Source organism: Entelurus aequoreus, unplaced genomic scaffold, assembly GCF_033978785.1.
Source record: "Entelurus aequoreus isolate RoL-2023_Sb unplaced genomic scaffold, RoL_Eaeq_v1.1 HiC_scaffold_75, whole genome shotgun sequence".
Classification (NCBI taxonomy): Eukaryota; Metazoa; Chordata; class Actinopteri; order Syngnathiformes; family Syngnathidae; genus Entelurus; species Entelurus aequoreus.
The window spans coordinates 149025-172778 of NW_026908007.1; the positions used below are offsets into that span (position 1 = coordinate 149025).

The 23754-nt window shown below is 37.0% G+C and overlaps 1 long non-coding RNA gene across 4 annotated transcripts; it reads right to left on the bottom strand.

Moving 5' to 3' along the window:
* Positions 1 to 4889: 4889 nt before the first annotated feature.
* On the bottom strand, positions 4890 to 12586 carry LOC133645433 (uncharacterized). 4 transcript variants are annotated; one of them, XR_009825111.1, is made up of 4 exons: positions 12268 to 12586; positions 12119 to 12193; positions 7867 to 7991; positions 4890 to 4985 (listed from the first exon to the last, which is right to left on the bottom strand). It is a non-coding gene; the product is annotated as an uncharacterized LOC133645433 (long non-coding RNA). The 4 variants fall into 4 exon arrangements; XR_009825110.1 differs by having other exon boundaries at positions 5064 to 7991; positions 12268 to 12563; XR_009825109.1 differs by lacking the exon at positions 4890 to 4985 and having other exon boundaries at positions 5040 to 7991; positions 12268 to 12582.
* Positions 12587 to 23754: the final 11168 nt, after the last annotated feature.

A 23754-nucleotide genomic window follows, 5' to 3' on the forward strand; every position in this document is an offset into this window, starting at 1 on the left:
AAAAAGTTTTCCCAAAAAAAGTATTTTATGCCATTTTTAGGTTTTGTAGGGACTCCTGATGACGTTTTGAGACATCTCCTACAACTACAGCACCAGAATTGTACTGCTGAAGTAAGTCGGTTTTTTGACATTTTTACGACAGGGTCCCCCCTTACGACATTTTAACAAAAAATGTTTTTCGTAAAAAATGCATTTTCTTACATTTTCTTACATTTACGGGTTTAGTCGGGACTCCTGATGACGTTTTGAGACATCTCCTACAACTACAGCACCAGAATTGTGCTGCTGAAGCAAGTCCGTTTTTTTGAATTTTTTTTTGTAAAAAAAAAGTTTTCCCAAAAAAAGCATTTTATGCCATTTTTAGGTTTTGTAGGGACTCCTGATGACGTTTTGAGACATCTCCTACAACTACAGCACCAGAATTGTGCTGCTGAAGCAAGTCTGTTTTTTGAATTTTTTTTTGTAAAAAAAAAGTTTTCCCAAAAAAAGCATTTTATGCCATTTTTAGGTTTTGTAGGGACTCCTGATGACGTTTTAAGACATCTCCTACAACTACAGCACCAGAATTGTGCTGCTGAAGCAAGTCAGTTTTTTGGAATTTTTACGACAGGGTCCCCCCTTACGACATTTTAGCAAAAAATGTTTTTCTTAAAAAATACATTTTCTTACATTTTCTTACATTTACGGGTTTAGTCGGGACTCCTGATGACGTTTTGAGACATCTCCTACAACTACAGCACCAGAATTGTGCTGCTGAAGCAAGTCCGTTTTTTGGAATTTTTTTTTGTAAAAAAAAAGTTTTCCCAAAAAAAGCATTTTATGCCATTTTTAGGTTTTGTAGGGACTCCTGATGACGTTTTGAGACATCTCCTACAACTACAGCACCAGAATTGTACTGCTGAAGCAAGTCCGTTTTTTGGCATTTTTACGACAGGGTCCCCCCTTACGACATTTTAGCAAAAAATGTTTTTCTTAAAAAATGCATTTTCTTACATTTACGGGTTTAATCGGGACTCCTCATGACGTTTTGAGACATCTCCTACAACTACAGCACCAGAATTGTGCTGCTGAAGCAAGTCTGTTTTTTGAATTTTTTTTTGTAAAAAAAAAGTTTTCCCAAAAAAAGCATTTTATGCCATTTTTAGGTTTTGTAGGGACTCCTGATGACGTTTTGAGACATCTCCTACAACTACAGCACCAGAATTGTACTGCTGAAGCAAGTCCAATTTTTGGCATTTTTACGACAGGGTCCCCCCTTACGACATTTTAGCAAAAAATGTTTTTCTTAAAAAATGCATTTTCTTACATTTTCTTACATTTACGGGTTTAGTCGGGACTCCTGATGACGTTTTGAGACATCTCCTACAACTACAGCACCAGAATTGTGCTGCTGAAGCAAGTCTGTTTTTTGAATTTTTTTTTGTAAAAAAAAAGTTTTCCCAAAAAAAGCATTTTATGCCATTTTTAGGTTTTGTAGGGACTCCTGATGACGTTTTGAGACATCTCCTACAACTACAGCACCAGAATTGTGCTGCTGAAGCAAGTCTGTTTTTTGAATTTTTTTTTGTAAAAAAAAAGTTTTCCCAAAAAAAGCATTTTATGCCATTTTTAGGTTTTGTAGGGACTCCTGATGACGTTTTGAGACATCTCCTACAACTACAGCACCAGAATTGTACTGCTGAAGCAAGTCCTTTTTTTGGCATTTTTACGACAGGGTCCCCCCTTACGACATTTTAGCAAAAAATGTTTTTCGTAAAAAATGCATTTTCTTACATTTTCTTACATTTACGGGTTTAGTCGGGACTCCTGATGACGTTTTGAGACATCTCCTACAACTACAGCACCAGAATTGTGCTGCTGAAGCAAGTCTGTTTTTTGAATTTTTTTTTGTTAAAAAAAAGTTTTCCCAAAAAAAGCATTTTATGCCATTTTTAGGTTTTGTAGGGACTCCTGATGACGTTTTGAGACATCTCCTACAACTACAGCACCAGAATTGTACTGCTGAAGCAAGTCCGTTTTTTGGCATTTTTACGACATTTTAGCAAAAAAAAATTTTTCTTAAAAAATGCATTTTCTTACATTTACGGGTTTAGTTGGGACTCCTGATGACGTTTTGAGACATCTCCTACAACTACAGCACCAGAATTGTGCTGCTGAAGCAAGTCCGTTTTTTTGAATTTTTTTTACGACATTTTGCAAAATATTTTTTTTCCGTAAAATATGCATTTTCTTCTAATTTCTTCCATTTTCGGGTTTAGTCGGGACTCCTGATGACGTTTTGAGACATCTCCTACAACTACAGCACCAGAATTGTGCTTCTGAAGCAAGTCCGTTTTTTGGAATTTTTACGACATTTTAGCAAAAAATGTTTTTCGTAAAAAATGCATTTTCTTACATTTACGGGTTTAGTCGGGACTCCTGATGACGTTTTGAGACATCTCCTACAACTACAGCACCAGAATTGCGCTGCTGAAGCAAGTCTGTTTTTTGAAAATTTTTTTGTAAAAAAAAAGTTTTCCCAAAAAAAGCATTTTATGCCATTTTTAGGTTTTGTAGGGACTCCTGATGACGTTTTGAGACATCTCCTACAACTACAGCACCAGAATTGTGCTGCTGAAGCAAGTCCGTTTTTTGGAATTTTTACGACATTTTAGCAAAAAATGTTTGTCTTAAAAAAATGCATTTTCTTACATTTTCTTACATTTACGGGTTTAGTCGGGACTCCTGATGACGTTTTGAGACATCTCCTACAACTACAGCACCAGAATTGTGCTGCTGAAGCAAGTCCGTTTTTTGGAATTTTTACGACAGGGTCCCCCCTTACGACATTTTAGCAAAAAATGTTTTTCGTAAAATATGCATTTTCTTACATTTACGGGTTTAGTCGGGACTCCTGATGACGTTTTGAGACATCTCCTACAACTACATCACCAGAATTGTGCTGCTGAAGCAAGTCTGTTTTTTTGAATTTTTTTTACGACATTTTAGCAAAAAAAAAAAGTTTTTCGTAAAATATACATTTTCTTACATTTACGGGTTTAGTCGGGACTCCTGATGACGTTTTGAGACATCTCCTACAACTACAGCACCAGAATTGTGCTGCTGAAGCAAATCCGTTTTTTTGAATTTTTTTTTGCGAAAAAAAGGTTTCCCAAAAAAAGCATTTTCTGCCAATTTCGGGATTTGTCGGGACTCCTGATGACCTTTTTTAGACATCTCCTAAAACTACAGCACCAGAATTGTGCTGCTGAAGCAAGTCCGTTTTTTGGAATTTTTTGTAAGGGTCCCCCCTTACGACATTTTAGCAAAACATTTTTTTCTTGTAATTTAGTGTTAAAAAGGTAATAATGTACTGTACTGTACATATTAATTTGCCACCGCCATCATCACCACCGTGCACCTTCATTATGCGAGGGTGCTCTCGGTCCATTTGAACTTTTAATAGGATCCAAAGTGCACGACCTTTGACTGAACATCACACTGTGAAATTGGATTGTGGACTTTTTTTATGTTATTATCAAGTCACACAGCATGTGAGAGTTAGCAGGCACACTTCCACTTTTCCCACTGCTCTATATCTAAGGGTGACCAGATCCCAATTCAGCAGGGGCCTCGTGTTATGTTGTGCTTATGCACAAAAACCTGGCGTACGTCCTTTTTTCCATGGTAAAGATGAAAGGTATCGAGACCGAACTTGACGTTGAATTGTGCGCTGTTTCACTCCAGGTTCGTTCTTCACATACTCACATTTGCTTTGCCGACATTTCAACAATGTAAAATAGATCGCGGCGAGGACACACAATGCACTTTTTGGCCAATGCGTTTACCGTAATTTCCGGACTATAAGGCGCATTTAAAATCCTTTTTTATTTCTCAGTGCGCCTTACACAGTTGCGCCTAATGTAATGAACAAGTTTGGTTGAGCTTACCCACCTCGAGGCTATTTTATTTGGTACATGGTGTAATTATAAGTGTGAGCAGTAGATGGCAGTCAAACATAAGAGATACGTGTAGCCTGCACTATGATGGGTTTTAAGTAAACAACAGCAACATTTTAAATGTTCCGTTGAAAATATAGAACATTAGACACGGCGCTCAAAAATCTATCAAAATGTTTTAGCACGACTTTGGTCAGCTATGAAGCCGCACCGCTTGAAGGATTGTCGGCGCATTAAACATACGACTATTATTATGGTGTGTGTATAAGGTAAGACATTATCTGGCGTTTTGTTTCGCAATATTATGCAACTTTTTTTAACTTCTGGTACCTGCTGATCTGTATTTGGGATCTGCATGAGTCCTGAAAAATTGTGTGTCCGCCTTTGTAGTTAATAAGCTTCTTCTTTTTCTCTATCTTCTTGTTATGTGACATTCATCCTCCGCTGTTGCCATTTCTAATATAAAGTAGTGTCAAGTTCTCACTTATATCTGTCAGTAAACTTGCCATGAAAGCGCTAAAACATACCGGTGTAGTGAGTTTACATTATTCACCCAAGGAAGTTTAGTTATTAGAGAGTTGCGGTTGAACGGTTTTTCACGGGACACATTTCCGGTGTGGTTGTTTCCGGATGAGGAGATGCTGCTCCATTATTGATTTGATTTGATTTCGTGTAGACCGCAATATGACTCAAGTAAACAACACCAACATTGTATATGCTCCCTTGAAAATATAGAACATTACACACGGCGCTCAAAAATCTATCAAAATGTTTTAGTAGGACTTTGGTCAGCTATGAAACTGCACCGCTTGATGGATTGTACTGTGCTTCAACATAGGAGTATTATTATGGTGTGTGTATAAGGTAAGACATATTTTCTGGTGTTTTGTTTCGCAATATTATGCAAAAGAAACTTTTCTTACCTTCTGGTACCTGAAAATTTGTGCAGGTCCGCCTTTGTAGTCCGTGCCGACACCGTAGTCGATAAGCTTCTTCCTTTTCTCCACCTTCTTGTTATGGGACATCCATCCTCTGCTGTTGCCATTTCTAATAAAAAGCAGTGTAAAGTTATTACTTATTTCAGTCAGTAAACTCGCCCTAAAACATACCGGTGTAGTGAGTTACCATTATTCACCCAAGGAACTTTAGTTATTAGAGTTCTGGTCGGACGGTTTTTCACGGGACACATTTCTGGTGTTGTTGTTTCTGGATGAGGAGATGCTGCTCCGTTATTGATTGAAGTAAAGTCTGAATGTCATTAAAACAGTTAGCTCCATCTTTTGACACTTCACAACAAAGATGACGGGGAGAAGACGCTGCCGAAGGTGAGCCACGTAAATAAGACCGCCCACAAAACGGCGCACCCGGAAGCGGCTTGAAGATGATGTGTAAAACATCATCTATGCAACATTTTGAGCAAAGAACCACCATTACATGTTATGTAGACCCCAAGGAAGTCTTTTACATTTAGAAAAAAATATATATATTATGACTCCTTTAATGCGCCTTATAATCCGGTGCGCCTTATATATGAAAAAAAGATCAAAAATAGACCATTCATCGGCAGTGCTCCTTATAATCCGGTGTGCCCTATGGTCCGGAAAATACGGTAATGCTTTATATCAATATTTGTGAGGATGTTTACCAATTTATCTAGGCCAGAGGTGTCAAACTCATTTTAGATCGGGGGCCACATTGAGAAAAATCTACTCCCAAGTGGGCCGGACTGGTAAAATCACGGCACGATAACTTAAAAATAAAGACAACTTCAGATTGTTTTCTTTGTTTAAAAATAGAATTTCTCAAAAATAAACAAATCATGTTGTTTTTTTACACTTACATGTTGCAGTTAATAGTGTTCTACCTTTAATTGTCGTTATTTATACTTTCTGAATAAATGACGTGATAATGTTCATCAGTCAACTCATTGGTGTTCATTTTCAATCTAACAAGATTAAAAAAAAAATATCAAAATCAAATTACAGGATGTTATTTATGTAGTTTGCTAATTTTCTTCGACTGTTGCACTAACATCATGTGTTTTATTTTTTTTGTACATACTGTATGTAGCATCATCTACAAAGATACAAAGAATTGCCATTGCCACATCTAGTGGACACATTTAAAACAGCAGTTTCTTTCATACAAAAATTTCAGCTCATTTGTATACTTAGCAAATTCATCCGGATAGAACCTGTTCACGGGCCTGATCCGTTTCATCTCAGCGATCGTATTTGTCACGTTTCATGTGTCAGGTAAAGCGCAATGAATGACTCCGCTTCCTAGTGTAAGAGTGAGCTTTTATAAGTGTGCCATGACAGCAGACTCTCTAATCGGTGATTAAAAGAGCTGAAAAAAAATCAAGTCTTCCAGAGATGGGCACAGTCTACACTACCTGCTGTCTGAGGCGAGTGCACAGCATCCTGCGTGACCAACAACACCCTGCTCCTCACCTGCGGCCCTCAGGTAGAAGGAACAGGTCTATACGTGCCAGGACAACTTGCCAACAGCTCGTCTGTATCCTCAGGCAGTGACCCTCTCTCACATCCCACCCATGAACTGCAACGTCTAATTATCACTTCTATTGATCTGCCCTTTATACTGTACACTGCATCCGGAAAGTATTCACAGCGCTTCATTTTTTGCCACATTTTGCTATGTTACAGCCTTATTCTAAAATGGTATCAATTCATTTTCGTCCTCAAAACTCTGCGTTTCTGGGTGTTGTTGATAAATGCAACAACACCCAGAAACGCCGCTGGCTTCGCTCGGCCCGAGCTCATCTAAGATGGACTGATTGGTTGGAATCTGCGCTTTTGCATGATATACTAGTTACTACGGTAATCTTCTCAGAAAGCACGTAGTTTCAAAGTTGTATTTGTGTTGGTACTGCATCAAAAAGCGACATCAGTGTGTAAAGGATATCACCACATGGACTCAGGAACACTTCAGAAAACCACTGTCAGTAACTACAGTTGGTCGCTACATCTGTAAGTGCAAGTTAAAACTCTACAATGCAAAGCGAATGCCATTTATCAACAACACCCAGAAACGCCGCCGGCTTCGCTCGGCCCGAGCTCATCTAAGATGTACTGATGCAAACTGGAAAAGTGTTCTGTGGTCTGACAAGTCCACATTTCAAATTGTTTTTGGAAACTGTGGACGTCGTGTCCTCCGGTCCAAAGAGGAAAAGAACCATCCGGATTGTTCTAGGCGCAAAGTTGAAAACCCAGCGTCTGTAATTGTATGGAAAACTTGTTTTGTTTTTAATGTATGTTTTTATTGTTTTGTTTTTTAATGTATTATATTCTGTTTTTATATGTTTAAATGGATCTTAAGGTCTGCAATAAAGATTGATGATATGGGGGTGTATTAGTGGGTAACTTACACGTTTGTGAAGGCACCATTAATGCTGAAAGGTACATACAGGTTTTGGAGCAACAAAAGTTGCCATCCAAGCGACGTCTTTTTCATGGCCGCCCCTGCTTATTTCAGTAAGATATCGCCGAGCCACATTCTGCACGTGTTACAACAGCGTGGCTTCGTAGTAAAAGAGTGCGGGTACTAGACTGGCCTGCCTGTAGTACGAACTGTGCTCTGTAAATAAACTCGCCTTGCCGACCGTTTTCTGTCGTGGACAACGACAATTTCAATAAACTACAAGTTAAAAAAAAGGCATGAACATTTCCCTCTTTTGGGTATTGAAAAAATGTATCGAACGGCGCCGCTCGAGTACCGATCCATACCAGACTGTGAATTTTGTGCATCGTTCGTGGCACCCTTTGTGTTTACGCGTTTCATGGGTCAGGATTGCACCACCTAACGCATTTTTGCTACATGGTTACTATGCAGTGTGTGTGTTATTCACTATGACAATGACAATAAATGCATTGAACTGAATAAAAATCATGTTAGAGTAAATGAATACTTCTCTGATTTGAGAGCGAAGGCTTGTTCATGTGTCCTGTGATGAACTGGCGGCCAGTCTAGGGTGTAGGCCGGGGGTCAGCAACCCGCGTCTCTTTAGCACCGCCCTCGTGGCTCCCTGGACCTCTTTCAGAGATGTGTGAAAATGGAAAAAGATGAAGAACATTTTTATTTGAATATATTTTCTGTAGGAGAACAAACATGACACAAACCTTCCTAATTGTTAGAAGTCCCACTGTTTATGTTAAACATGCTTCACTGATGAGAGGATTTAGCAAGCACTGTTTTGTCCTACTAATTTCAGCGATCCTTGAACTCATTGTTGTTTGTTTATATGTACAACTTTCTCCGACGCTGCCACAGAAAGACGTGTTTTATGCCACTTCTTCTTTGTCTCATTTTGTCCACCAAACGTTCTACGCTGTGCGCGAATGCACAAAAGGTGAGCTTTGTTGATGTTATTGACTTGTTAGAATGCTAATCAGGCATATTTGGTCAGAGCATGACTGCAAGCTAATCAATGCTAACATGCTATTTAAGCTAGCTGTATGTACATATTGCATCATTATGACTCGTTTGTAGGAATATTTGAGCTCATTTAATTTCCTTTACTTATGTCCTCTGTGCATTTCATTTATATTTGCATGTCTCATGACACATTATCTGTATGTAATATTGGCTGCATTTCTGATAGTTGTTTGTGCGCCATGTTGTTCCAGACCACAGCAAACGTTACCCAGCTTGTAAAGATTGTAATAAATCCATTAGAAGAAGACAGCCTGCCTTTTCCTTTAACTTGGACACACACATTTATACCTTTGACCCTTATGAGCCAGTCATTTCCAGAAGTTATCTCATCATGTGAGAAGCCTCCATTTAAATAACATATTATTATTTGATCTTAATAGATTAAAAATGAACACCAATGAGTTGACTGATGAACATTATCACATCATTTCATCAGAAAGTATACATATCGACAAATAAAGGTAGAATACTATTAACCGCAACATGTAAGTGTAAAAAAAAAAACAACAACATTATGATTTGTACATTTTCAGAATGTGCTTGCTCTATTTTTAACAAAGAAAAAAACAAACAATCTGAAGTTGTCTTTATTTTTAAGTTATCGTGCCTTGATTTTACCAGTCCGGCCCACTTGGGAGTAGATTTTTGTCCATGTGGCCCCCGATCTAAAATGAGTTTGACACCTCTACATTAGAACTTAGGAATAATGGATTGGTAGGTTCATCGTAGCCAGCCTTGTTATTCTAATGACCCTTTTTTCAAGTTGAATTATTGAGCCTGTGTTTGTTCTATAAACATTTCCCCAAAGTTCAACACAGTATGTTAGATATGGAAAAATAAAAGAATAATATAACTACAGCTGCAGCTATCGAATATTTTAGTAATCGAGTATTCTATCGAATATCCCGATCGATTAATCGAATAAATCATCATTTTGTTTAATTATACACGTTAAGATGTGCCCTCAATTATTGTGGTTGGCCTAATCGTCTTATTTCCTAAACGCCTGTTTTCATTATTGAAGGCTGACACGCACAGCTAAAAATGTGTATGTGCTAATAAAAACAGGTGCGCTCACAGCCCTATGTGCTGTGTGGTGTGACCGCATAAACAAAGTTCTTGTCTCTCGTGCGTTTTTGATGATTATCATACGGTGCCGTTTAAACGTTTTCTAAACTGGAGCGTACTTAAAAGAGCGGTGTCGTGCAGTGCAAGGGGGGGATGATCTGTGACGTAAACACGCTGTGCAACACCTAAACAGTCTGTGCGAAACGTGAGCTTTGACTACTGTTTAGTGAACCAGGCAAAATGCCGTAAAAAAAAATATGTACGACACCTCGAGGCAGCAACAATTCCTCGAATGTATTTTGTAATCGAATTACTCAAGGAATCATGTGCAGATATTTCTTATTCAGCATGTGTCTTACTTTATATAAAGAATAGCAATGGATTTGGATGTTTTTAGAATAGAATAGAATAGAAAGTACTTTATTGATCCCTCGGGGAAATTCAGCACCACAGTTCGCTCACAATAAAAATAAACACTAAGGTATTTTTTACATGTGAATAATATAAATACAGTCTATTATACAGCATTATTCACTTGTGAATAATATAAATACAGTCTATTATACACAGTGTTGGGTTAGTTACTGAAAACCAGTAACTAGTTACAGTTACTAGTTACTTTATTTCAAAAGCAACTCAGTTACTAACTCAGTTACTTACACCAAAAAGTAACGCGTTATTGTGAAAAGTAACTATTTAGTTCCTTGTTTTTTTCTTCTTCTTTTTTTAAAGCTACCATTAATGCCCTTTGAGCCTTCATTTAAGTACTGTTATTGCACTGGAGAATAATACAATCTGTTGATCAGCGCTAGGAATTTTCAAAATGGGGTCCCAGGGACCCCATCAAGTCATAAAAATGGGGTCCTACAGTAAATTTTTGGGGTCCCACTTTTTGGTAAGCGTTTTGACAACAAAAAAGATAAACGTATGCATTATCCTGTTATATCTCACATTATATATTGTGTTTTGGAAAAAGGTTGTCATAAACGTTACTTAATTCATTAAAAAAAATAATAAAGAAAGAAAACAAATTTGTATACATATGTAAATGTATTCAGTTATAAACATTCATTCACTTTCTTCTTTCCTTCATGGATCTAAACTTTACCGCTGCTGGTAGTTTTTTCTATGTTTTTATTGAATAAGTTGTAGGTGTATTTATTTCAGTATAAAAGTGTAAAAAGTGTTTTGCTTGGGTCATGAAATGATGATAATGGTGTGCCAGGGCATACAAACATTTTATATTTAACGCTTAAATCTCTGGAGTCTACATCAACTTCAGATCTATCCCTCATTTCAAAATGTTTTAGTTATGTTGTTTTTTTGTCTGTTTGTTTTCCGCCCTTTTTTGTCAAACAAAACTATGTTTTTAATGGCAAACACACAAAATATGCAAAATCTTCCACCAAAAATATTTTTCAAAGTGGAATATTTGATGTGAAGTAATGGGAACCTTGGATAGGTCAATAATTCATAATAACATTGATTTTGATTCAATATTATGTTTTGAGCAATGACAGTTTGAAATAAATTGATTAATGTGGACCCCGATTTAAACAAGTTGAAAAACTTATTCGGGTGTTACCATTTAGTGGTCAATTGTACGGAATATGTACTGTACAATCTATTAATAAAAGTCTCAATCAATCAATCCACTCCCTCGCTCTCTCTGTCCCTCCCTCACGAATGCTGCACAAATTAGTTTTGTTTTTAACCCCATCTTAACCCTGAACGTACATTGAAAATATACGCAACCCTGCCGGACATTTGAGGCATTTCAGAAACTCCGCCCGCAAAAAAAGACACATGGTCAGTCTAGAATATCTCCATGTTAAGAAACTCGGCTTCAGCTCCACCATGATGTCTTGTAAGTAAACACAGACACGCCCCCCCCCCCCACCCCTCTCCACACCCACCCACACACACACACACACACACACACACACACACACACACACACACACACACACACACACACACACACACACACACACACACACACACACACACACACACACACACACACACACACACACACACACACACACAGCGCCTCTTCTCTTGTCCCCGTTGTGACACAGGAAGAATTAAGTTAAGTTCAAGTTAAAGTACCAATGATTGTCACACACACACTAGGCGTGGTGAAATTTGTCCTCTGCATTTGACCCATCCCCTTGGGGAGCAGTGGGCAGCAGCGGCGCCGCGCCCGGGAATCATTCAGAAGGACGACACTGCAACTCTCCAATAAAACACACTCAGATCTTCTGTTTTTAGCCGATACTACATAAGAAATGACATAAAATAACGCAGTAACGCATCATGTAGTAACGGTAACTGAGTTACTGAATATAAAAAATAAGGCGTTAGACTACTAGTTACTTTGTAACGCGTTAGTCCCAACACTGATTATACAGCATTATTCACATGTCAATAACATAAATACAGTCTATTATACAGCATAATTCACATTTGAATAATATAAATACATTTAAGCACAGTTAAGTACTGTTTTCCCTTTAACATCACAAATGAGTTTGACATTTGAAGTTAATTGCTGACATGAATGGACTTTTCCAGCATATTATGTGTGTATGACTTTCACCTGTGTAATAGAATGACTTCATGCAACTTTTCTCGGAGGACAATTGAACACTCACCTACCGAAAATGCAAACTTCGTCGCTGCTCGGTGACCTTTGTCTAGCGGCAGAATGTCTCTCTCGTCGTGTTGATCTAAATGAGAAGGAATGAATGACATTGGAACAAATAACAGCGCTGACATGATAGGAGGCGTGTTAGCTAGCAACCTGTTGTATTCTGATGACGTGCTAGCGTCACTTCCGCTGGGACGAGACCGGAGCGGTTAAAAAACGTGACTTTCATTTATAATAATTGAATGGTGTGTGTTCAAATAACCCTCCTCGGCCTTATAATTGTTACAAGTCGCGCTGTTGACATCTTTTCTTGGGAAATGGAGTCGACTCCAGGGGGTCTTTCCGCGGGCTCTGCCATTTTGAAATATGACGTCCCGACGCGACGTCATCACCACCCGGAAGTGTGGATCTTCTTCTTCTTCTTCTTCTTATGTTTTTATAGCAGGTTGGCAAGCAACCTTCTGGTGTGCATTACCGCCACCTACTGACATGGAGTGTGGACCACTTCTAGAGATCACCTTAGCACAGACCTGGGCAAATGAACGTCCGGGGGCCACATGCGGCCCCTTAAGCTTTTCAATCTGAATAATATGAATAACATCATTAAAAGTTCAGTTAAAGTGCCAATGATTGTCACACACACACACACACACTAGGTGTGGCGAAATTATTCTCTGCATTTGAACCATCACCCTTGATCACCCCCAGGGAGGTGAGGGGAGCAGTGAGCAGCAGCGGTGGCCGCGCCCGGGAATCATTTTGGTGATTCAACCCCCAATTCCAACCCTTGATGCTGAGTGCCAAGCAGGGAGGTAATGGCTCCCATTTTTATATAATAAAATACATGAATAAATCTTATTCATCCACTCTTATTCATACACTCTTAGTCATACACTCTTATTCATACACTCTTATTCATATACTCTTATTCATGCATTCTTATTCATATAATCTTAGTCATCCACTCTTATTCATATACTCTTATTCATACACTCTTATTCATACACTCTTATTCATACTCTTATTCATACACTCTTATACATATACTCTTATTCATACACTCTTATTCATACACTCTTATTCATACTCTTATTCATACACTCTTATACATATACTCTTATTCATACACTCTTATTCATACACTCGTATTCATACACTCTTATACATATACTCTTATTCATACACTCTTATACATATACTCTTATTCATACACTCTTATTCATACACTCTTATTCATACTCTTATTCATACACTCTTATACATATACTCTTATTCATACACTCTTATACATATACTCTTATTCATACACTCGTATTCATACACTCTTAGTCATCCACTCTTATTCATACACTCTTAGTCATCCACTCTTATTCATATACTCTTATTCACACACTCTTATTCATACACTCTTATTCATATACTCTTATTCATACTCTTATTCATACACTCTTATACATATACTCTTATTCATACACTCTTATTCATACACTCTTATTCATACACTCTTAGTTATCCACTCTTATTCATATACTCTTATTCATACACTCTTATTCATACACTCTTATTCATACACTCTTAGTCATCCACTCTTATTCATACACTCTTAGTCATCCACTCTTATTCATACACTCTTATTCATACACTCTTATTCATACACTCTTAGTCATCCACTCTTATTCATATACTCTTATTCATATACTCTTAGTCATCCACTCTTATTCATCCACTCTTATTCATATACTCTTAGTCATCCACTCTTATTCATATACTCTTATTCATATACTCTTAGTCATCCACTCTTATTCATATACTCTTATTCATACACTCTTATTCATACACTCTTAGTCATCCACTCTTATTCATATACTCTTATTCATACACTCTTATTCATACACTCTTAGTCATCCACTCTTATTCATATACTCTTATTCACACACTCTTATTCATACACTCTTATTCATACACTCTTAGTCATCCACTCTTATTCATACACTCTTATTCATACTCTTATTCATACACTCTTATACATATACTCTTATTCATACACTCTTATTCATACACTCTTATTCATACACTCTTAGTCATACACTCTTAGTCATACACTCTTATTCATACACTCTTAGTCATCCACTCTTATTCATACACTCTTATACATATACTCTTATTCATACACTCTTATTCATACACTCTTATTCATACACTCTTAGTTATCCACTCTTATTCATATACTCTTATTCATACACTCTTATTCATACACTCTTATTCATACACTCTTAGTCATCCACTCTTATTCATACACTCTTAGTCATCCACTCTTATTCATACACTCTTAGTCATCCACTCTTATTCATACACTCTTATTCATACACTCTTAGTCATCCACTCTTATTCATATACTCTTATTCATATACTCTTAGTCATCCACTCTTAGTCATCCACTCTTATTCATATACTCTTATTCATATACTCTTAGTCATCCACTCTTATTCATATACTCTTATTCATACACTCTTATTCATACACTCTTATTCATACACTCTTATTCATACACTCTTAGTCATCCACTCTTATTCATATACTCTTATTCATACACTCTTATTCATATACTCTTATTCATACACTCTTATTCATACACTCTTATTCATACACTTTTAGTCATCCACTCTTATTCATATACTCTTAGTCATCCACTCTTATTCATACACTCTTATTCATACACTCTTAGTCATCCACTCTTATTCATACACTCTTATTCATACACTCTTATTCATACACTCTTATTCATACACTCTTAGTCATCCACTCTTATTCATATACTCTTATTCATACACTCTTATTCATATACTCTTATTCATACACTCTTAGTCATCCACTCTTATTCATATACTCTTATTCATACACTCTTATTCATACACTCTTAGTCATCCACTCTTATTCATATACTCTTATTCATACACTCTTATTCATATACTCTTATTCATACACTCTTATTCATACACTCTTATTCATACACTCTTAGTCATCCACTCTTATTCATATACTCTTATTCATACACTCTTATTCATACACTCTTAGTCATCCACTCTTATTCATATACTCTTATTCATACACTCTTATTCATACACTCTTATTCATACACTCTTATTCATATACTCTTATTCATACACTCTTATTCATACACTCTTATTCATACACTCTTAGTCATCCACTCTTATTCATATACTCTTATTCATACACTCTTATTCATACACTCTTATTCATACACTCTTAGTCATCCACTCTTATTCATATACTCTTATTCATACACTCTTATTCATATACTCTTATTCATATACTCTTATTCATACACTCTTAGTCATCCACTCTTATTCATATACTCTTATTCATACACTCTTATTCATACACTCTTATTTATACACTCTTATTCATACACTCTTAGTCATCCACTCTTATTCATATACTCTTATTCATACACTCTTATTCATACACTCTTATTCATACACTCTTATTCATACACTCTTAGTCATCCACTCTTATTCATATACTCTTATTCATACACTCTTATTCATATACTCTTATTCATATACTCTTATTCATACACTCTTAGTCATCCACTCTTATTCATATACTCTTATTCATACACTCTTATTCATACACTCTTATTCATACACTCTTATTCATACACTCTTAGTCATCCACTCTTATTCATATACTCTTATTCATACACTCTTATTCATATACTCTTATTCATACACTCTTATTCATACACTCTTATTCATACACTTTTAGTCATCCACTCTTATTCATATACTCTTAGTCATCCACTCTTATTCATACACTCTTATTCATACACTCTTAGTCATCCACTCTTATTCATACACTCTTATTCATACACTCTTATTCATACACTCTTATTCATACACTCTTATTCATACACTCTTAGTCATCCACTCTTATTCATATACTCTTATTCATACACTCTTATTCATATACTCTTATTCATACACTCTTAGTCATCCACTCTTATTCATATACTCTTATTCATACACTCTTATTCATACACTCTTAGTCATCCACTCTTATTCATATACTCTTATTCATACACTCTTATTCATATACTCTTATTCATACACTCTTATTCATACACTCTTATTCATACACTCTTAGTCATCCACTCTTATTCATATACTCTTATTCATACACTCTTATTCATACACTCTTAGTCATCCACTCTTATTCATATACTCTTATTCATACACTCTTATTCATACACTCTTATTCATACACTCTTATTCATATACTCTTATTCATACACTCTTATTCATACACTCTTATTCATACACTCTTAGTCATCCACTCTTATTCATATACTCTTATTCATACACTCTTATTCATACACTCTTATTCATACACTCTTAGTCATCCACTCTTATTCATATACTCTTATTCATACACTCTTATTCATATACTCTTATTCATATACTCTTATTCATACACTCTTAGTCATCCACTCTTATTCATATACTCTTATTCATACACTCTTATTCATACACTCTTATTTATACACTCTTATTCATACACTCTTAGTCATCCACTCTTATTCATATACTCTTATTCATACACTCTTATTCATACACTCTTATTCATACACTCTTAGTCATCCACTCTTATTCATATACTCTTATTCATACACTCTTATTCATATACTCTTATTCATACACTCTTATTCATACACTCTTATTCATACACTCTTAGTCATCCACTCTTATTCATATACTCTTATTCATACACTCTTATTCATACACTCTTAGTCATCCACTCTTATTCATATACTCTTATTCATACACTCTTATTCATATACTCTTATTCATACACTCTTAGTCATCCACTCTTATTCATATACTCTTATTCATACACTCTTATTCATACACTCTTATTCATACACTCTTATTCATACACTCTTATTCATATACTCTTATTCATACACTCTTATTCATACACTCTTATTCATACACTCTTAGTCATCCACTCTTATTCATATACTCTTATTCATACACTCTTATTCATACACTCTTATTCATACACTCTTAGTCATCCACTCTTATTCATATACTCTTATTCATACACTCTTATTCATATACTCTTATTCATATACTCTTATTCATACACTCTTAGTCATCCACTCTTATTCATATACTCTTATTCATACACTCTTATTCATACACTCTTATTTATACACTCTTATTCATACACTCTTAGTCATCCACTCTTATTCATATACTCTTATTCATACACTCTTATTCATACACTCTTATTCATACACTCTTATTCATACACTCTTAGTCATCCACTCTTATTCATATACTCTTATTCATACACTCTTATTCATATACTCTTATTCATATACTCTTATTCATACACTCTTAGTCATCCACTCTTATTCATATACTCTTATTCATACACTCTTATTCATACACTCTTATTCATATACTCTTATTCATACACTCTTATTCATACACTCTTAGTCATCCACTCTTAGTCATCCACTCTTAGTCATCCACTCTTATTCATACACTCTTAGTCATCCACTCTTATTCATATACTCTTATTCATACACTCTTATTCATATACTCTTATTCATACACTCTTATTCATACACTCTTAGTCATCCACTCTTAGTCATCCACTCTTATTCATACACTCTTATTCATACACTCTTAGTCATCCACTCTTATTCATATACTCTTATTCATACACTCTTATTCATACACTCTTAGTCATCCACTCTTAGTCATCCACTCTTATTCATACACTCTTAGTCATCCACTCTTATTCATATACTCTTATTCATACACTCTTATTCATATACTCTTATTCATACACTCTTATTCATACACTCTTATTCATACACTCTTAGTCATCCACTCTTATTCATATACTCTTATTCATACACTCTTATTCATATACTCTTATTCATATACTCTTATTCATACACTCTTAGTCATCCACTCTTATTCATATACTCTTATTCATACACTCTTATTCATACACTCTTATTCATATACTCTTATTCATATACTCTTATTCATACACTCTTATTCATACACTCTTAGTCATCCACTCTTAGTCATCCACTCTTAGTCATCCACTCTTATTCATACACTCTTAGTCATCCACTCTTATTCATATACTCTTATTCATACACTCTTATTCATATACTCTTATTCATACACTCTTATTCATACACTCTTAGTCATCCACTCTTAGTCATCCACTCTTATTCATACACTCTTATTCATACACTCTTAGTCATCCACTCTTATTCATATACTCTTATTCATACACTCTTATTCATACACTCTTAGTCATCCACTCTTAGTCATCCACTCTTATTCATACACTCTTAGTCATCCACTCTTATTCATATACTCTTATTCATACACTCTTATTCATATACTCTTATTCATACACTCTTATTCATACACTCTTATTCATACACTTTTAGTCATCCACTCTTATTCATATACTCTTAGTCATCCACTCTTATTCATACACTCTTATTCATACACTCTTAGTCATCCACTCTTATTCATACACTCTTATTCATACACTCTTATTCATACACTCTTATTCATACACTCTTATTCATACACTCTTAGTCATCCACTCTTATTCATATACTCTTATTCATACACTCTTATTCATATACTCTTATTCATACACTCTTAGTCATCCACTCTTATTCATATACTCTTATTCATACACTCTTATTCATACACTCTTAGTCATCCACTCTTATTCATATACTCTTATTCATACACTCTTATTCATATACTCTTATTCATACACTCTTATTCATACACTCTTATTCATACACTCTTAGTCATCCACTCTTATTCATATACTCTTATTCATACACTCTTATTCATACACTCTTAGTCATCCACTCTTATTCATATACTCTTATTCATACACTCTTATTCATACACTCTTATTCATACACTCTTATTCATATACTCTTATTCATACACTCTTATTCATACACTCTTATTCATACACTCTTAGTCATCCACTCTTATTCATATACTCTTATTCATACACTCTTATTCATACACTCTTATTCATACACTCTTAGTTATCCACTCTTATTCATATACTCTTATTCATACACTCTTATTCATATACTCTTATTCATATACTCTTATTCATACACTCTTAGTCATCCACTCTTATTCATATACTCTTATTCATACACTCTTATTCATACACTCTTATTTATACACTCTTATTCATACACTCTTAGTCATACACTCTTATTCATACACTCTTAGTCATCCACTCTTATTCATATACTCTTATTCATACACTCTTATTCATATACTCTTATTCATATACTCTTATTCATACACTCTTAGTCATCCACTCTTATTCATATACTCTTATTCATACACTCTTATTCATACACTCTTATTCATATACTCTTATTCATATACTCTTATTCATACACTCTTATTCATACACTCTTAGTCATCCACTCTTAGTCATCCACTCTTAGTCATCCACTCTTATTCATACACTCTTATTCATACACTCTTATTCATACACTCTTAGTCATCCACTCTTAGTCATACACTCTTTCCATCCACTGCGGAGGTGGAGGAAGGCAGTCAGAGTCCAGGGGGAAGATGGGCAGGTGAGGTGCACGGCTCACTGCGGAGACACGGATGTACTGTGGGAACAGGAGATGACAAGGACAAATAAGGACTAGGCACGAGGGAGACAAAGCGAGCAAAAGAGAGAGACACAGGTGAGGAGCCAGAGACGTGAAGCTTACTGAATCAGGGCTTTGTTCCGGCGTGGAGTAGTCAGTGGAGTGAGCCTTTATGCTGCTGCTTCTCGTCAAGACCAGGTGCGTTGACTGATGATTGCCGCTGGCTGTGGAGGCGCGTGGCCGCGGTCTGCGTGGCGCGTGCGGGGGCGTGTCCTGCGGTGCTTGCAGCGTAGCTTCGAGGAGCTCCTGCCGAGGAGGGAGAAGCAGACTGCGCGAGCGCCGTAACAGTGCCCCCCCTCTTATGCGAGGCTCTCGACGAGCGCCGTAACAGTGCCCCCCCTCTTATGCGAGGCTCTCGACGAGCGCCGTAACAGTGCCCCCCCTCTTATGCGAGGCTCTCGACGAGCGCCGTAACAGTGCCCCCCCTCTTATGCGAGGCTCTCGACGAGCGCCGGAGAGCTCCAGGGTTGACCTGATAGAAGTCCTCCAGAAGGGTGGGGTCAGCAAGGTAGGAGGCCGGCACCCAGGATCTATCCTCTGGACCATAACCCTCCCAATGTACCAAAAATACCAGGCCCCTACCTTGCCGACGGACCCCAAGGATCTCCTTGACGGTCCAAACTGGGTCACCGTTATCCAGAGGGGTAGGGTCAGGGGAAGAGAGTGGAGAACTGGAGACAGGCTTACTCTGGGATACATGGACCACCGGATGTGGCTTCACCGAGGGGGGTAGAGACAGACTAACAGATACTGTTGGATAAGCTCAGAGCAATCGGATTTAACAAAACCTCATGGAGCTGGATGCAATCCTACTTGGAGGGGAGGAAACAGGTGGTAGAGGTGAACGGCACCGTGCCCCCCCCCCCCCCCCCTCTCAGTGAGCTGTGGAGTCCCCCAAGGCAGTATATTGGGGCCTTTACTGTTCCTGGTATACATAAACGACATGTCATCGGCATGTGACTGTGAATTGTTTTTGTTTGCGGATGACTCGACCTTGCTGGTATCCGGCAAGGACAAGTCACAGGTGGAGAAAATCCTCAGTGCTGAACTCTGTAGAACTTGCACCTGGCTCGCTGACAACAAGCTATCCATACACTTGGGTAAAACGGAATCCATCCTGTTTGGGTCCCACATCAACCTTAAGAAAGTCAATGACTTCACTATAAAAGTGGGTGACGTTGTTCTCACCAGGAAAGATGAGGTCACCTACCTAGGTTCCATTCTAGAGGCTAATCTTTCCTGTTATAAAATGGCAACCAAGGTAATCAAAAAGGTCAACCAACGAACGAGATTTCTCTATAGAATCTCCTCTCTGGTCAACAAAAGCACCTTGAGGATTTTGGTGGGAACTCTGGTTCAACCCTTTTTCGATTACGCATGCACCTCCTGGTACCCTAGCACCTCTAAAACCCTCAAATCTAAACTCCAAACATCCCAGAACAAGCTAGTCAGATTACTTCCAGACCTCCACCCCAGATCACACCTCACTCCTACCCACTTCTCTAAAGTGGGCTGGCTCAAGGTGGAGGACAGAGTAAAACAACTTGCACTGAGCCTAGTCTATAAAATCCGCTACACCTCCCTGATACCGAAGTACATGTCAAACTACTTCCATAACGTAAATGACCGCCAGAACCACAACACCAGGGGGAGCTCCACTAACCACGTTAAACCCAGACTCCGATCTAACAAAGGTCTTAACTCATTCTCTTTCTATGCCACATCAATGTGGAATGCACTCCCAACAGGTGTAAAAGAAAGCATAAGAAAAAGTATCTACATTTGATTGTTAACATTTGATTTGTATATGTTTATTTTTTAAATATTTTTATGAATTTATTAATCAATCAACAAAACAATACACAACAATGCAATCCAATTCCAAAAGCAAACCCGCCCCAGCAACACTAAGAACAACAGTAAACAGAGCAATTGAGGACACACAAACATGACACGGAACAATCCAAATGTAGTGAAACAAAAATGAACATTATCGACAACAGCATCAATACTAGTAACAATTTCAAAACAGCAGTGATTAAAAATCCCTCATTGACATTATCATTAGACATTTATATATATAAAAAAGAATAGTGTCACAGTGGCTTACACTTGCATCGCATCTCATAAGCTGGACAACACACTGTGTCCAATATTTTCACAAAGATAAAATAAGTCATATTTTGGTTCATTTAATAGTTGAAACAAATTATTCTTGAGACAAGATTTCGTGCCCCAATGACATATTTAAATGAGAAGCTGTCTCAGTTAACTACAAATGGACATGTAAAAAAACACTGACTCTTTTGGCTGGAGTCTTGTAACCTGACCGGGATTTGTACCCAGTACCCCTTGGTGCACAGTTACCAGTGTTAACCACTCAGCTACATATATATACTGTACATACTGGATATGTATATATACATATACAAAAATTAACATTTACACCGTATATCTAAGGGTTGTCAAGTGATTAATTTGTTTTAATCAGATTAATCACACTCTAGATCTGTGATTAATCCTGATTAATCACAGATTATTTTTCTAGCATTTTTTAAATTATATATATATATATATATATATATATATATATATATATATATATATATATATATATATATATTAGGGGTGTGGGAAAATGTGACATACATTTACAACATCTCTCTAATCCTTCATGTTTTCCTCATTTGATGTTTTGGAACAATCTGGAGTACCACCGAAGGTCGGCCAGGATAATATAAGTGAGGCCTGTTATTAGGGCAAACGCGCTTAAACCTCTCAAACCTCAAGTTCAAGAGCTTTTTTGATCTTTTTTTTTTTAGGCGATCAGAAAGATCCACTGAAGAGGAGCTGCAATTTACCAACAGCGACTGAGGAACAGCACGGTGTAAGAGGGGTTAGTGTGTCTGCCTCACAATACGAAGGTCCTGGGTTCGATCCTGCGCTCTGGATCTTTCTGTGTGGAGTTTGCATGTTCTCCCTCTGACTGTGTGGGTTCTACTCCGGCTTCCTCCCACCTCCAAAGACATGCACCTGGGGATAGGCCCCTCCCACCTATAATATAATATAATATATATATATATATATATATATATATATATATATATATATATATATATATATATGGGGTGAAGGAGTGATGCGTGGGATGATGCAACACTATGCCCAGATGTGGGATGTGAGTTCAGGATGTTGGTGTGGCTTGTGCAGCCCTTTGAGACACTCGTGATTTAGGGCTATATGAAGTCTGGGAAGCTAAATAAGGCACACTTGGAAATAATGAATTTCTTTATGTGTGCAATTGCGGCAGAAGTCCACAGGAGGGCGCACGTTCCCTTCCAGAGTCTATAGCTGCCATTAAAGGCCTACTGAAACCCACTACTACCGACCACGCAGTCTGATAGTTTATATATCAATGATGAAATCTTAACATTATAACACATGCCAATACGGCCGGGTTAACTTATAAAGTGACATTTTAAATTTGCCGCTAAACTTCCGGTTCGAAACGCCTCTGCGGATGACGTATGCGTGTGACGTAGCCCGGCGAACACGGGTATGCCTTCCACATTGAAGCCGATACGAAAAAGCTCTCTTTTCATTTCATAATTCCACAGTATTCTGGACATCTGTGTTCGTGAATCTGTTTCAATCATGTTCATTGCATTATGGAGAAGGAAGCCAAGCAAGCAAAGAAGAAAGTTGTCGGTGCGAAATGGACGTATTTTTCGAACGTAGTCAGCCACAACAGTACACAGCCGGCGCTTCTTTGTTTACATTCCCGGAAGATGCAGTCAAGATGGAAGAACTCGGATAACAGAGACTCTAACCAGGAGGACTTTTGATTTGGATACACAGACGCCTGTAGA